The sequence below is a fragment of the Nicotiana tomentosiformis genome, chromosome 11 (assembly GCF_000390325.3).
Source record: "Nicotiana tomentosiformis chromosome 11, ASM39032v3, whole genome shotgun sequence".
Taxonomy (NCBI): domain Eukaryota; kingdom Viridiplantae; phylum Streptophyta; class Magnoliopsida; order Solanales; family Solanaceae; genus Nicotiana; species Nicotiana tomentosiformis.
The window spans coordinates 27,198,000-27,213,639 of NC_090822.1; positions in this window are offsets into that span (position 1 = coordinate 27,198,000).

A 15,640-nucleotide genomic window follows, 5' to 3' on the forward strand; every position below is an offset into this window, starting at 1 on the left:
AATGGTCTGTCATGTCTACGGACAAGATAATGCTGTGGTAGACTCATTGGCAGCGCGCGGATAGCCGATTCAGTTCCCTTATGTAATAATCCTACATAGTTTTTCAATTCAATAAACTGTCTTTTTGTTAGCCACGAAAAACTTTGCGTTTGACACGCGAGAACACAAGGTCAAATCAAGCCTTAACCGCGTAAATGGAGTTTATATCACCTTCATCTGGCCGAGAAGGAAGGAGAACTTGCCTCTACCTCTTCTACTATAGTTACATTACAAAAATTTAAGTCCATTCTCGTCATGATCGATCCACGTCGTAGTTGTGAGTCACCTGAACTACGAAATTTTCCGTTGATTGAGTCTTAAAATCACCTCTTGAAAAAGACATCGGGTTCAGACTCACAAATGAACAGGAAGCAAGGCAAGGTTCCTTCACTCAGGAGGGAAAAGAGGGGGTTTGAGAATGAATTCCCACAATTTATTTTGAGCCCCTCATAATTAAGTAATAATAACCCTTGAAGCGTTTCTTCTATCTCAACATGATCCATTATGATGATTGATGAGAAATGGATCACTTTCAACCAATACTTTATTTACAAGCGGTCCAAATATTATCCCTTTGACTCTACACTTGGTCCAAATTTGGACCATATACGGAGCTTCTATTATTAGTGCAATACAAGAGGCATGGGCATATTTCCACTTTCGGCAAAGTCATGTTTATTTTGGGACATAGACGAATATATGCTGTCCCATCCCTTCATTCTACTTTTCCTATAAATTATATTCACACAATCTTGCCCATTCAGACATTCCAAGGGCTACATATGCATGAAACCAGTGATCATAAGACATATAATTTCTCCTATTCTACTTATGGAGATTTGCTCATAAGTTGTCTAGAGAGTCATTGCATGAAGAGGTAGGGAGTGGATTGCAGCCAAGGATGACTTGCCGAGATGTTGTAGCCAATGCAACGACTTATCGGCAGGTCGTCCTTGGCTACATTTCACTCTTTTCTGCTCATGTAAGGCTCTGTAAGACGCATATATAGTTCGAGGTGAAGTCAGTAATTGCGTTTCACAAATCATATCCAGTTGAATTGATCTTAATTTGTCCAAAGAGTAATTGCATGAAGAGGTAGAGAGTGGATTGCAGCCAAGGATGACTTGCCGAGATGTTGTAGCTAATGCAACGACTTATCTGCAGGTCGTCCTTGGCTACATTTAGCTCTTTTCTGCTCATGTAAGGCTCTATAAGACACATATATAGTTCGAGTTTGCGTTTCATTAATCACATCCAGTGGTGGAGCCACCTTATAGGAAGGAATGACACTCCTTCGGGGGGAAAATACATTGTGTAGGTAGGTAAAAAAAATAAATTATATATACTATGTATTAACTCCCCTTAATTTCCTCATACGTTTACTTTATATATTTCTTAACGAAAATTCTGGCTCCGCCACTGATCACATCCAGTTGAATTGCTCATAATTTGTCTAGAGAATCATATCATGAAGAGGTAGGGAGTGAATTGCAGCCAATGATGACTTGCCGAGATGCTGCAACCAATGCAACAACTTATCGGCATGTCGTCCTTGGCTACATTTCACTCTCTTCTGCTCATGTAAGGCTTTGTAAGACGCATATATAGTTCGAGGTGAAGTCAGTGATTGCGTTTCACAAATCACATCCAGTTGAATTGCTCATAATTTGTCTAGAGAGTCATTGCATGAAGAGGTAGGGAGTGGATTGCAGCCAAGGATGACTTGACGGGATGTTGTAGTCAATGCAACGACTTATCGGTAGGTCGTCCTTGGCTACATTTTACTCTCTTCTGCTCATGTAAGGCTCTATAAGATATATATATATAATTCGAGGTGAAGTCAGTAATTGTTTCACAAATTACATCCAGTTGAATTGCTCATAATTTGTCTAGAGAGTCATTGCATGAAGAGGTAGCGAGTGAATTGCAGCCAAGGAGACTTGTCAAGATGTTGCAGCCAATGCAGCGACTTATCGGCAGGTCGTCCTTGGCTACATTTCACTCTCTTCTGCTCATGTATGGCTCTGTAAGACGCATATATAATTCAAGGTGAAGTCAGTGATAACATGTCATAAATCAAGTCCAGTCGAAAAGGTAGATCCAGTCATATATTGAGAACATTCAAGTTCATAGACTATTCATATAATCATAACATGTACATTTATGCGAAGTTTTTAATTTCGTATCTTCTTATGTTTTTTCTCCACTTATAGTTTCATTGTAGTTTCCCATTATTATCATTATTTCGTATTTTGTTGATTCCATTTGTGACACGATCGATCCACGCTTTAAGCAAAGAACAAATAAAATATAGAATTATTTAATTTCGTGTTTTATTGGACTTTTATTTCCTATAAGCAATTTCAAAATTAGTGATATATACTTTTAGTGTTACTTTTATACCACATTTAATTATGTGGGATAACAATCCCGAGATAGCACAAAAGTGCACTTCTCCACTTCTCCAAAGCCCGCTTACCAAAGTCCTTAAAAGGTTAACATTGAAATTAGCTAATCTAAGTTTATCTATTATAAAATCAAACACATAATTTATATTATATCACTATATTTATTTTTAACCAAACATCTACCAAAAACGTATCTTTATTAAATTAGTTCATTATTATTTACTCCCTGTATTGTATCCCTCATATTACAATTCCAGAATAGCATGTTTGCAAACCAAACCACCCCAAGTAGGATTTCTCACTTCTATTGAAGAAACAAATGGCAGGAGTGGAAAGTATAAACTGTATCACATGTATATAAAATAGCTAAGCCGTTGTTTCAAAATTTGACATGCTTATTGTGTTATCGAACTCATTTTTTTTGAATTTTCACATATTTATTTTAAATCTACGTCTATAAGGGCAACTAGTAGGGGCTTCAGTTATGTAGGCAACATTTTATTTTAGTAAATTGCAAAACGATTGGTAGCTTTCTATATGATAAAATAATTCAACGTAAGCTTTCAAATTTTCTCTTAATGAGAAGTTTTTAGTTATAGCTACACATATATTATTGTAGGTTTCAATTTTTTTTTTTTATTTATTAAAAATTTCGTGCTCGGTCAATCTATGCCACGTAAATTGAAACTAAAGGAATATTATTTGGGATTATCATGCGAGGACAGGGAGTCCGTTTCAACAACTTTGACGGATAAACATTAGTAGAATTTCTATATTTAGGTTTCAAGCCTGTCACCAACTTCACCAGAAGTTCAGCCAATGATTGATAATGAACCAGATCATATAATTGGGTTGTTACAATATTCATTTATTTTTCTACCTGTCATGGACTACGTGGATGATAAACGCGAATTCTAATTTAGAGTGAAGATTAAAGTCTGTCGCATCGGATACGACTAAGGTAATTCATTAAGTATGGGCAATCGGTGCACAAAACATCTCGCATTCACGCAGGGTCCGAAGAATTAGGGTCGCACCCCTAGAGGTGTGATATAAATATCCTATCCTAATACAAGCATTAATGACTGTTTCCACGGCTCAAACCCATGACCTATAAGCCACACAGAGACAACTTCACCGTTGCTCCAAGGTAATTTATGAAGTGTATACACAAGAAAATAGGAAAAGTTTATATTGTGAGGTGCATTTTAATGGACTACTACGGTTTAAATGGGGGGAAATTTAACACATGCTATGTCGACCTAATTTTAAGTTAATACATGCAACAATTGCATGGTAATTTTGGAACTTTTTAGATGATGATTAACTTGTACCCTAAAAAAAAGTCACAACGACACTTATAGTGTGTTTGATCAGGCTTCCAAAATCAGCTTATTATGAGAAATGATTTTCTGAAAAGTATTTTTCAACAACATACGTTTGAAAGAAGCTATTTTGGTTCTTAAAAGTGTTTTTCAACAAAATACGTTTGAAAGAAGCTATTTTTTTCAATTTCGCAAAAATAGCTTTTGATTTTACTAAAAAGCACTTTTTGTTCCTTCTAAAAACTACTCAAAATACCTTAACTTTGAAAAAATAATACTTTTGACAAAAACAAATTTGGCCAAATAAGCTATTATATTGGGCAATGAAAAAGAAAAGAAAAACGAAAAGAATATCGGATGATAAACTTGCTTGTTTGTAGATAAAATAACTGGCCAGTAGTGTAATATTACAGCGTTTGACGAAGAAAAGGCTGAACAACTCAAACAGGAAAAAACAAATTAAATCTTAGTACCCATAGATTGTGGCTTTTCAATCTACATTGTCTGAGGAACGTAGGCACCATGTTCCTCTTTCTTATGTATTCTTCGTTTGGGTATTAATATACGGATAGGAGTCTAGTTTAATTCCCACCATAATCGCGGTTTTACAATAACTTTGTCTCAATCTCAAATAAGATTAGAGTCGGCTATATGAATTTTCACTGACCATATTTCTCCATTTAAGCTCAATAAGTCATGCCATCATCATATATAAAAATAAAAATAAGTTAAATATATACATATAATAATAATAATTAAAAAATTTCTATATGATTACTAGCATATAAATGTATAATAAGGTCAAAATACTTGTAGAAAAGCAATATGACTACGATGGCTTTGCTTTTAAAAAAGTAGCCAATAGATTACAGAAACATTTGTTAGCCCTAGTTTTTTTTTGGCGTGATAACTATTCCATTCATTCCACCAAATTTCAAATCATACGTACTATCCACGAGTTTTAGATATACTTGTGCCAACTAAATATAACGTATATATGCACGAGCTTGTGGCTTGCATAAGGATTTCCTCTTCTATATATTATATATGTAGCCATGCATCAAAGATAATCTACTTATATTTCAGTTTAAACATTGCGAGCACCTAATTTTTGATTATATTTAAAAATTTTACCACTTTTTTTAGTATTTAAATAGTTTTAAGTTTAATTTTGATATTTTAACTTTTATATTATTTTTATTAGTAGGCTTTATTAGAGAATATGTAATATTTTTAACAAAGTCTATTAGGTAGAGGGCGGAAGAATTTATTTCAATTACGGATCAAATCTAATAAAATTACTTCCTACATTCCCTACACTATTTCTTTGTCTCATCACCCACCTATTACACTATTCACGTGTCACATCTCACTCCTGTTTTATTAATTCCTTGTCTCATCACCCACCTACTACACTATTCACGTGTCACTATTCCTTGACCCATCGTTCATTTTCAACACACCTCTCATCTTTTCTTAATATATGTACACACACAAAAAAGGAGAAAAACAGATCTGAAAATGCACAAGATAAAGACGAAAGAGAGCAAAAGAAAAATCCTAGCGCCTACTTCTTCTTCCCCCAGCCAGCTTCCTCCATGAAACTTCACCCAAAAAACCCATTAAAAAGCTCAACCAAATAGCACCGAGTTTCAGCCATGAAACTCACCAAAAACACTATGAAAAACACTATCTAAACTTCATAAAAACCACCTGAAAATCACCTTTAAACCAGCCCCCGCAAAAGCAATGAAAATCAGTCCCAAACCCAGCTGAAAAACCACCCGAAGCAGCCCCAAAAATACGACAAAAATCCAGCTAAGAACCCAACTGAAAATCAGTCCAAATACACCTCACAAAACAGCTCCATTGCCACCTAGTACACTAGTATCGGAGTTTTGGAGTTTCGAGGTTACAGATTGTTGGTTCTGTTTGTGGTTCGAGAGGTCCGTCGAGGTTGCTGCTGTCAAAGGTTTACTGTCGTGGTCTTTGTTCTCGGCTGGATGGTTAAGTTACAGAAGTATAAAGTTTGATCCAGTCAATATAAAGGTCCATTTCCAATCCAATCTTTTATTTGTTTGCATTATGAATGTTTAAGTTAAATGGTATTCTTGTTATTATGTAATTGCAAGTGTGTTAAAGTCATGAATATATATATATATATATATATATATATATATATATATATATATATATATATATATTATTTGTATTAATCGGATGTCATATGTATAAATAGAATAATAGTATTTCCTTTATTAGATCTAAAAAGGGAAACACCGATTTGAAATTTGTTAGAGTTATATGACGTAAAGGCTAGAAAAACTCATGAGTCACAATTTGCTACCCAGCAAGGACAGTATAACTCTCCTGAGTACCACTCGTACTATTTGATCTTTCTGCAAAGATTGAGAAGCCTGCCCGAAAGATGGCACAGGAATAAATGACCCAAAGAATGAAAAGCTTAGAACAACAGTTGAAAAACATGCAAAGGTTGGCAGGTCAGAAGAGTATTGCCTTCAAGGATCTATGTATATTCCCCGATGTTCATTTGCCACCTGGTTTCAAGACTCCCAAATTTGAAAAGTATGATGGACATGGAGACCCCATAGCCTACCTGAAAAGGTATTGCAATCAACTAAGAGGTGTGGAAGGAAAGGAAGAATTACTGATGGCTTATTTTGGGGAAAGCCTTACGGGAATAGCCTCTGAATGGTTTATAGATCAAGACACATCTTGCTGGTATGTCTGGGATAACATGGCCCAGGCCTTTGTCAGACAATTCTAATACAACATCGACATTGCCCAGACCGCAATTCCCTTTCAAACCTGAAGAAGAAGCCAACTGAAAGTTTCAGGGAATATGCCATTAAATGGAGAGAGCAAGCGAGTAGAGTTAAGCCATCCATGGAAGACCACGAGTTAATCAATGTCTTCCTTCAGGCCCAAGAAACTGACTATTTTCAAAACATGATGTCCGCAATGGACAGACCTTCTCGGAAGCAATCAAGATTGGTGAAATGGTTGAGAATGGCCTCAAGACAGGAATAATTATAAGCCAAGCAATTCTTAAATCCACAACTCAGGCTGTCCAGATTGGATATGGTAATTTTAGTGACACGAATGAGAAGGATGAAGACACCATGATGAAATCGGGGTCGAGAAGAGGTCCTAGGAGAACATCTCGAAGGTATGACCAGCCTTGTCTGGTTTTCGATGATTCCCCTGAGCTATACTACCCAACTCAGAACTCACAATACTCTGTTGCTCCACCTCAGTATGTTGTCCAGCCACCAAAACACCCTAGAAGGTGAGCACCAGCACCGCAATATCTCTACCAGCCTCCACAAACTTTTTAGGTGCTCTATAACCCACATCCAAGCCAGGGGTATAGAGGGAAACAAAGGTTGAAAGATAATTTTATACCAATAGGAGAGTCCTATGCAAGCTTATTTGAGAAGTTAAAGCATTATGACATGATTGCACCTATTACTCTAAATCATGTGGACCTACATGCAATAAGCTTTGACCCTTCTAAAATATGTGAATACCATACTAATGCCCAGGGGCACAATGTTGAAAGTTGTCGGGATTTGAAAAGAGAAATTGAAAGGATTATCAAGGAAAAACTGATTGTGATCCAAGACAGTGACACCCAGAATATCGCGCAGAATCCTTTACCTGCACATGATGATGCACACTTTATGGGGATGATTCGTGGTGACATGGAACATGAGTATCCTCTCGGGAATTTGCTGATTGAAGTTAATGATATTGACATTGGCAAAGGCCCTAGTGATTTTGATGAGCAATTTTGTGGCTAAATGTCAGGCTTTGCAATTGAAAAGTCATTCCCTCCTCACTAGGAAGGAATCTTGGTAGCTCGTTTTGATATTCTTTTTTCTATTATCTGGGTTATTTCAGGGTTGTGATCTAGATTTTATTTGTTTTTTGAGTCAAACCCTTCTATCCCTCTATTCTGTTTGTGTGAGTCTTGTCTGTCTGTTCTGTTGCTATTTTCGTTATCCGAGTTATTTTAGGATTGTAACTCGGATTTTAGGTTATTTGTCTTATTGTTAAACCCTTCCACCCTTGACTCAATGAAATACAGTTTGTCCTTTGTGTAATTCCGTACTTAATTCTTTCGCCGCTAGTTCTAGTGACATGACATGCATGCGGAACTTTTGGCCAGATCTTAGAAAATTGATTTAAGCTTGAATTGGATAATTGAGAAAAGACAGTTTTAAGGATGAAAAAGGGTTGAAATACCTTGGAATTAAGCCTGAGTAAAATTCAATTGTAACTAGAATAGTCATACCCGTGGAGTTTAAGGATCTTTACCTTCAAAATCATAGTGAAGATCAGATTTGAGAATGTTGAATCATTTGAAGTTCGGTGGAAAGATTGACATTTAATGGATGGAAAGTGTCTTTCGATCACGACACACCAAGAAGGAAGACATGTTCATCAATGCTGTGATTGTGAAGAAATAATATATTTGGCGTTCTCGAGGCTTGGGGACCCTTTTTCTGCTACCCAAACACTTTATAACCTTTGTTACCCCTTTTGAGCCAGTGTTATTTTCGTTGACCACCCTTTTTTGGAATCAAGTTTAGAGTTAAAAGTCCAAAAAAATAAAATAAAAAAAATGAAAAGAAAAGTTCATTCTCAAAGAGTACAAGCTGGGGCAACTCTTAGAAAGTTCAAATAATAAAAAAAGAAAAAGAAAAAAATAGTCAAAGGTCCATGCCCCCAGAAAATAGAAGTTGGGGCAATTTGTTTTGAAAAAAAAAAAAAAAAAGAAACAAAAAGAGAGATAAAAAAATAGTTAGGTAAGATGTTTGAACTACGTTTGACCTAATTCCTTTTAAAAAAAGGATACGTAGGTAGCCTTACACGGTTCGGTCCAACCAAATAAGAATTCAGAAGAAAAAGAAAAAAGAAAATCCAAAAATCCCCAGTATCTGAAACTGGGGCAAAGTTTTTAGTTTTCTTTTGAAGAGTCGATTCCAAGAGTTGTAAGTCTACAACCCCCTCATTTTGAGTCTACGTTTAGCCTTATGCCGTCCTTTCTTTCCAACCATATAAAAAAATCTTCCAAATAAAGACCTCCTGATCAGCCTTCAAGAATGCCAAGAAACTTATGCAATGAGCAACAATTGTCACACGACATAGAACACTATCAAGTTGCTCACAAAAGAAAGCCAAAAAAAGAAAGAAAAAGAAAAAAAAAGAAGAGAGTCTTGCTAGTGAAAACCTTTACGGGCACTGTAAGGCGATAGTAAATAGAGATAAGTAAATGAGAGAGACTTGTTGGTAAAAATTCCTCGGGGCACCACTAGTCGAAAGTGAGTCGTGAAGCTGATGCAAAGGATTGGCACGAACAAGCCCGACTTCAAAGGTCATAAGAATGGTAAAAGAAAAAATTTGATCAGTTTGATAGATCAGACCGTTAAGTCCAAAATGCATGTCATGATCATTAATGCTAGTTATTGAAAAAAAACCCTTCCTTCTGTTCTTTCCGACATGGCCATTTCTTATTAATATTGTTTCTTTGCATCATTGTGTCTTTCACTCTGAGTTAGTCCTTGTTAAAATAATCAAGAAAAGATTTTAAAATCTGCTACCAGTATTTCAGTTGCACAAAGTAAATTTGGCCAACACACTCAGTTTTAAAGTCAACATGCCTTTGAGGATTCATGCAAAGGCTCCTCCCCCAAGACTCTTGTCAGCCTACTTGGCTAAAGGAAGCGATGATAACCTCAAGGTTAATCAGGGATTCTCTGCAGTACCGAACAAGGACTATGACGTGTGCACATCGTCCAAAAGGCACTTACCAATTGTGATTCTCTATGACAGACAAATTGCTCCAAAAGCAAAAGCCATTCAAGATATCAGAAAATGTTATCTATGCAAAGAAATATCTTTTGAGATAAAGTTGATTGAGCCACAAAACACAAATGACATTGATAGCGAAATAGTCAGGGTTGATATAGAAAGTAAAGGTCCCTTGAAAGCAAAAATAGAGTCTCCCAGCCGTGCAACCAACTACCAATATAGTCAGTCTTCCAAAGACTGGATGATCACAAAGTCAAGCTGTCCAAGACTCAAGGCTACAAACCGACCACCACTTTCAAAATGATAAAATTTTCTTTGTTTGAAATAGGAACAAAGCAGTGCAAGGAAGGTAGTTCAAAAAACGAAAGAGAAAAAAAATGGAAAAGAAAAGAGAAAAAAAGAGGATTAAAAAAAATGTAAAAATAAGAAAGAAGAAAAGAAGAAGAAGAAATCTTAGTCTAATGAATCTTTCTCCTAAGATTTAAAAAAAAAAGAGACATAGTCTGATGAACTTTCTCCTAGGATCGAAATCTTAGTCTAATGAATCTTTCTCCTAAGATAAGAAAACCTAGTTTGATGAATTTTTTCCTAGGATAGAAATCTTAGTCTGATGAATCTTTCTCCTAAGATAAATAAAACCTAGTCTAATGAATTTTTTCCTAGGATAAGAAGTCTTAGTCTGATGAATCTTTCTCCTAAAATAAATAAAACCTAGTCTGATTAATTTTCTCCTAGGAAGAAATCTTAGTCTGATGAATCTTTCTCCTAAGATTAAAAAAAGAAAAGAAGAGACCTAGTCTGATTAACTTTCTCCTAGGATCGAAGTCTTAGTTTGATTGATCTTTCACCTAAGATAAGAAAACGTAGTTTGATGAATTTTCTCCTAGGATAGAAATCTTAGTCTGATGAATATTTCTCATAAGATAAATAAAACCTAGTCTGATGAATTTTCTTCTAGGATAGAAGTCTTAGTCTGATGAATCTTTCTCCTAAAATAAATAAAACATAGTCTGATTAATTTCTCCTAGGATGAAATCATAGTCTGATGAATCTTTCTCCTAAGATAAATAAAACCTAGTCTGATGAATTTTCTCCTAGGATAAGAAAGCTTAGTCTGATGAACCTTTCTCCTAAGATAAGAAAACCTAGTCTGATGAATTTTCTCCTAGGATAGAAATCTTAGTTTGATGAATCTTTCTCCTAAGATAACAAAAATAAATATTTAAAAATGTCTTAGTATGATGAATATTTCTCTTAAGATAAATAAAACCTAGTCTATTGAATTTTCTTTTAGGATAAAAAATCTTAGTTTGATGAATCTTTCTCCTAAGATAAGAAAACCCAGTTTGATGAATTTTCTCCTAGGTTAGAAATCTTAGTCTGATGAATCTTTCTCCTAAGATAAATAAAACTTAGTCTGATTAATTTTATCCTAGGATAAGAAGGTTTAGTCTGATGAATCTTTCTCCTAAGATAAGAAAATCTAGCCTGATAAATTTTCTCCTAGGATAGAAATCTTAGTCGGATGAATCTTTCTCCTAAGATAACAAAACAAAACAACCTAGTGTGATGAACTTTTTCCTAGGATAGACATCTTAGTCTGATTAATCTTTCTCCTAAGATAAAAAAAACAAAACCTAGTCTGATAAATTTTCTCCTAGGATAGACGTCTTAGTCTGATGAATCTTTCTCCTAAGATAAGAAAACTTAATCTGATGAAGTTTCTCCTAGGATAGACGTCTTAGTATGATGAATCTTTCTCCTAAGATAAAAAACCTTGTCTGATAAATTTTCTTCTAGAATAATTAAAAAAAACGAAGTCTGGATTTAAAAAAAGGATCATTTGTTCACGCCCTCAGAAAATAAGCGTTGAGGCATTTTGTTTAAAAGAATGATTTTCTCAAAAAAAAAGAAAAGAAAAAAAATCAAAAAACAAAAGTCCTTCTTGGTTCGTTTTAGCATAGGGTACACAACTCCCTAGTCTCTTTTTTCAACGTAGGGTCTCCACTCCCTAGTTGATTTTTATTTTTAGACATAGGGTCTCCACTCCCTAGTTGATTTTATTTTAGACATAGGTTCTCCACTCCCTAGTCTTCTTTTCCAACATATAGTCTCCACTCCCTAATTGATTTTATTTTAGACATAGGGTCTCCACTCCCTAGTCTCGTTTCCAAAATAGAGTATTTACTCCCTAGTTGATTTGATCTTAATTGCAGGGTACACCACTCCCTGATATTTTTGCCAATATAGGGTATACCATTCTCTGGCCACATTTTCCCAATATAAGGTACACAAATCCTTAGTTGAGACATCTTTTTGACAATAAAGGAACACCATTAAAAAAAATAAAAAAATAAAAAACCATCATGATCTTTTCAAGGTACACCATTCCCGACCTTTTATTGTTTTCAATAAAGAAGTAGTTTATAATTTTGTTACAATAACTCACGAAATTTTCTTGGTGAAAATTGGGGAAAAACAATTTCGTTCATTTGTTTGTTTTGGTGTCTGAGCAGGTTTTACCTCGAGGCACATGGTTCGAGATGACCAAAAGAAGAAGTCTCAATTCAGAATAAAAGAAAAGAAAAAAGAAGTGAATCCAAAATGCAGAAGCAGATGAAATGATGTGGACTGCTCCAGACATGATTGAAGTCACGAGCTATTTCCCGTTTTGATCAGAAGAAGCCTTAGAAGAATGAACTAACACCTATAGCTAGCAAGCATCAAGGTTCAGATCAGAGTTTGTGTGAAGAACCAGTCAAGACTCAAGACCAAATTTCAGAAAATTTATAGATAGGAATCTTGTAACTCATAGCTGATAGGCTTGTTTAGTTTCTTTTGATTTTGATTTTGATGTAATAACAGGATCACAGACCGAAGCCTTGACGAAACATCACTCGACTCTTAAACTCATTACTCCATCCTTTAACCCACTTGAACTACACGCGACTTGATTCCCCTATAACCCGGGATATGTAGGTTGTCTAAAACCAAGACTCGGTTGCACTCTTGCACTCTCTTCTCTTTTCTTTGTTTCTTCCTTTTTGAATAATGGTATGGTCAAAAATTAATCATACGGCTCACTTTGTCTTTGCCTGAAAATTTTTTATGTTTTCAAGCAAAGAGGGGCATGCTGTGAGCACCTAATTTTTGACTATATTTAAAATTTTCACCACTTTATTTTATTATTTAAATATTTTTAAGTTTAATTTTAATATTTTAACTTTTATATTATTTTTATTAGTAGGCTTTATTAGAGAATATGTAATATTTTTAACAAAGTCTATTACGTAGAGAGCGAAAGAATTTATTTCAATCACGTACCAAATCTAATAAAATCACTTCCTACATTCCCTACACTATTTCTTTGTCTCATCGTACCTATTACACTATTCACGTGTCACATCTCACTCCCCTTTTACTATTTTCTTGTCCTACCACCCACTTACTATACTATTCACGTGTCACTATTCCTTGACCTATCGTTTATTTTCAACACTCCTTCTCTCATCTTTTTTTAATATATGTACACACAAAAAAGGAGAAAAACAGATCTGAAAATACACAAGATAGAGAGAGACGGAAGAGAGCAAAAGAAAAATTCTAGCGCCTCCTTCTTCTTCCCCCAGCCAGCCTCCTCCATGAAACTTCACCCAAAAAATCCATTAAAAAGCTCAAGCAAATAGTACCAAGTTTCAGCCATGAAACACACCAAAAACACGATGAAAAACACCATCTAAACTTTATAAAAACCAGCTGAAAATCACCTTTAAACTAGCCCCCCTCCCCAAAAAGCAACGAAAATCAGTCCCAAACCTAGCTGAAAAACCTCCCAAAGCAGCCCCAAAAACACGACAAAAATCCAGCTAAGAACCCAACTGAAAATCAGTCCAAACACACCTCACAAAGCAGCTCCATAACCATCGAGTGCTAGTGTAAGAGTTTTGGAGTTTCGATGTTACAGATTGTTGGTTTTTGTTTGTGGTTCGAGAGGTCCGTCGAGATTGCCGCCGTCAAAGGTTTATAGTCGTGGTCTTTGTTCTCGGCTGGATGGTTGAGTTACAGAAGTGTAAAGTTTGATCCAGTCAATATAAAGATCCATTTCCAATCCAATCTTTTATTTATTTGCATTATGAATGTTTAAGTTAAATGGTATTCTTGTTATTATGTAATTGCAAGTGTATTAAAGTCATATATATATATATATATATATATATATATATATATATATTATTTGTATTAATCGGATGTCATACGTATAAATAGAATAATATTATTTCCTTTATTAGATCTAAAAAGGGAAACACCGATTTGAAATTTGTTAGAGTTAAAGGACGTAAAGGCTAGTTGCTATAGAATTTGGGCCAAATAAATGGGCTACTAGTATTGGAGATCTGATATAAGCTTGGGATAAGAATGATGTTTTTGGTTGAAATAAGTCACATTGCACCTTGGTTATTTAGTTAAACGCTGACTTGTTTCTTCAATAATCAAGAGCTCCGAATTACTCAAAAATACTAGTATGCCTTTAGGCACGTTCTCGTAACAAATGTCATTGTGATTATATATGCGTTCGTGTGACATAATTATGATTTTCAAAAATAAATCAAGGTACGCGTTCGCGCAACGTTGTCCAAAACAATCTTAATATAATAAAATGCTATTAATTGTTTACACGTACGCGTGACATGATTTTGGCACAATAAAAAAACGGATTCACACGTGATTCGTGTCAAAGATAATTTTATATTTTAATAATAAAAGCGGACATAGGCAAACATGAAAATCAAATAAAGCACAGTTTATCCAAAAACAAATTAATTCAAGCCAAGTTTAAGTCAATAAAGCGATTGTGCTAGAACCACGGGACTCGGGGAATGCCTTACACTTTCTCCCCGATCAACAGAATTTCTTATCCGGACTTTATTTTTGCAGACCAATAATAAAAGACTCAAACTTTCCTTTGACTAGGGATTCAAATAAAAGGTGACATGGAACACCAAAAAGCAATTTCAAGTGGCGACTCTGAATAACAAAATAATCCTTATTTTAAAATTGTCACTTTAATTTGAAAAAATCTTCAACCCACAATCCGTACAACACACATATCTTTTGGGAGTAAAACGGGGTGTGACAAACATTCACTAATTTTAATATGAGATTAGCAAAACCATGTATAACCGGAACCTATCCTCCTAAATTGGAGTTTGACATCGATCTACAGCATGATAAATATTTCATGTCTCCCAATCCGTTTACCATTTTCGGTTTATCAACAGTCAATTTGACCAACTTTTGAGTTAATTGAGATTAAGTCAATCTATTTTTCAAATTACAATTAATCTTTAGAAACTAGACCAAATTATTATTTAAACATTTAGAAGCTAAAGATAGACGAGAATACTACAAGTTGCAACGTCTTTATATTAGCAAGAAAAAATAAAATAAAAAGAGTAGACCGGTACACGAACATCTCGCTCATGCAGGGTTCGGAGAAGAAAGGAATATTACATAAATTTCCTTGGCGCTAATGTTTAGATCCCATTTCTTATTCCATGTTGAATGGATCAAAAAGAGGGTGAACATGTGGATTTTTATTCTTATCTTATCTCTATAAATATAAAGGCATAAGATAGGAATTAAGGCTGCCCATAAGGTTGAACACTTACAGCTTGTTTGGATGATTGTTAACTATTGTATTGTATCATGTTGTTACTTTAAATACAATGTTTGTTTTGATTGTTACTTAAATTTTATTGTATCGTACGACGAAATATGCCACTTTATGTAACGACCGATTTGGTGTGGTCGCGTCGTTACCGTGTCTTTTTCTCTCAATCTCATCCTTCATTATTATTAAATAATTTTATTTTATCATTTACCCTACCTTTTTATATATATACAGTATCATATTTTATATATATATAATATTACAAATTTGTTCTTCATATTGCTGGTGTGTGATATCATAAAATGACGACAAACGACACAATTTATCCAAATATTATATTTATCAAACAATACAATACA